This window comes from Macrobrachium nipponense, chromosome 38, assembly GCF_015104395.2.
Source record: "Macrobrachium nipponense isolate FS-2020 chromosome 38, ASM1510439v2, whole genome shotgun sequence".
NCBI classification, from domain to species: domain Eukaryota; kingdom Metazoa; phylum Arthropoda; class Malacostraca; order Decapoda; family Palaemonidae; genus Macrobrachium; species Macrobrachium nipponense.
In genome coordinates this window covers 60,690,235-60,692,619 of record NC_061098.1, presented here as the reverse complement: position 1 = coordinate 60,692,619, position 2,385 = coordinate 60,690,235, and the positions used below count along the sequence as shown (strand labels likewise).

General features: G+C 32.9%; 1 protein-coding gene across 5 annotated transcripts in view; it reads left to right on the top strand.

The window, feature by feature from the left end:
* The first annotated feature begins 262 nt into the window (after nt 1-262).
* LOC135209744 (facilitated trehalose transporter Tret1-like) overlaps nt 263-2,385 on the top strand; it is a 68,448-nt gene continuing 66,325 nt past the window's right edge. For all 5 annotated transcript variants that reach the window (XM_064242522.1, XM_064242524.1, XM_064242520.1 and 2 more), the window contains exon 1: nt 263-591. The gene's annotated coding sequence lies outside the window, so the exon portion shown is untranslated. The remainder of the gene's footprint in view (nt 592-2,385) is intronic.

Genomic DNA, 2,385 nt, shown 5'->3' with positions numbered 1-2,385 from the left:
CAATTAACTTACGATAAAATCCTGGTCATTCATTAGCCGAGTTTTATAAATCTAATTAACCATCGTCTCCACAAACAGGAGGACCAATAGCGCGTGCAAGAGCGCACTCTTTATTCCTAATAGTGTTAATTTATATATAATAAACAACACTTAAAAAAAAATATCTCCCACCGATATTGTCTTTAGACCCGTAATCCACAACTCGGCTCAAGCGACCGAGTGTATAAATAGGAGGTGGATGGTCCACGGGCAGTTAGTTACCTACGAACAGTGTTGAGAGGTGGAGATGTAGGACCTCGGCCTGGGACCCACGCTGTCGCTGCTTCGGGACCTCCCGCCGTATTTTGGGAAGAAGAGAAAACTTAAAGCTTGTTAACGATCTCGACAGTCGATAAAAAAAACCGAGATGACGATGTGACGAACTTTTTTAGAACGTGTTTGTGTGGTTAAACGAAGACAAAATATTCGTGTTTGTTGTCCGTTTGTTTGTCGTGTCATAAACAATATGCAACTGTGGCTAGTGAAGTGACCGCCTGCCTTCCACCTGTCAGGATTATATAGAGTTGATCTTGCAACTGTTTACAGTTATAGGTATGGATATTATCTTTTTATTTTCTAAGTTCTTCTTTATTAAATCCTGAAAAATTTTCAACAGACTTTGTGAAGATACAGTAAAACTATTAGAAGAAAAGTATTGTCGCTTTAATATTATATTTCACAGATTTATTTAATTATCAATAATATTTAAATTTAAAAAATATTATTATTATCATTATTCAGGAGACTGTAAGTGGACTTGCAGTCTTCTGTTCCGTCTCTCTCTCTCTCTCTCTCTCTCTCTCTCTCTCTCTCTCTCTCTCTCTCTCTAGGATGTAAATACAACTCACTCTTTTTAAACATGAATGACGCAACTGCTCAACTTTATTCATTTGAATGAACTACAAATATGGTATTTATTTTATTTGCGTTATGTAATGTTCTTTAAAATCCGTAGATGAAGTTATTATTATTATTACATTCAAATTGCTTTGAGAAAATCTGTTAATCTGTTGATTTTATAGGAAGAGGCTAATAATAATAATAATAATAATAATAATAATAATAATAATAATAATAATAATTAATTATTATTATTATTAAAAAATCTTGAGTCATCCACTACATCGTGATTGATCTTACATAAACAAGGTTTAAGTGTTTGAGGTCAGTTAAGAACCGCCCCAGTCCTCAAGGGAGAGAGAGAGAGAGAGAGAGAGAGAGAGAGAGAGAGAGAGAGAAGAGAGAGAGTTGAAAACGAAAATGGTCTCCCTATTAGCTTAATTTTCATTGTTCACTGCGCTTTTTTATGTTTCACTATGCCTTTCTGTTGCTTATTTTCAGTTTACTTTCATTCTGTTACTTACTTTGTCTTTTAACTTTATTTCTTTCTCTATCAATTTAATTACTTATTTGTATGTGTGTGTGTGTGTGTGAGAGAGAGAGAGAGAGAGAGAGAGAGAGAGAGAGAGAGAGAGAGAAGTTTGTGCCTAAACACCTGGATTATTTCAAACCGCAAATAGATAAGAGAGAGAGAGAGAGAGAGAGAGAGAGAGAGAGAGAGAGAGAGAGAGCGATATATCAAATGAGCTTCCCTCCGGAGACCATAATCCAATCTAAATTTAAGGGCATCAATAGGATTACGGAAGTACAAATTGTCGCGTATTTGCAGAACGGAAAACTGAATTCAGATTCTATTTATTTCCAGCAGTACAAAAGATTCCGTTTTAGATATTATTAATTTGTGGATATTGCAGAAAATGGTCTATTTCATAAAGCGTAATGCCTTAATACCTATCATTTTTCATGTACAGCCAACGTCAATTTTTCATATACCTAAACGCATAGAAGTATTTATAGGTATGTGGGAATAATTTCAATAGGATATCTGTAACATAGGATAATAGAAAATATTTCTTTTAATTATTCTGCTACATGAAAAAATTATTTTTTGTGACAACAGAATCGTCATGTAAATGTAGTATGCAACAGCTTTTAAATTTTCAAATCTTACTGCCTCATAATCTATATTAAGATATTGTAATGTTATACATGGTATACATAGCTCAATAAATTATATTTATAACCGTTAGATTATTCAAGTTTTAACTCTCAGATTGATGAATATGCAATTTTTTATGACATTGTTTTAATTAATCTTTGAATACGTGCCCGATGTAAATTTTGCCATTGTTGTAATTAATAATTGAATACGTGCCTAAAGTAAGTTTTCTTTGACAATGCTGTAATTCAATCACTGAATAATTGCCTAAAGTAAATGTTTTTATAGTGCTGTAATTAATAACTGAATACATGGCTAAAGTAAATTTTCTATGGCATTGCTTTAAT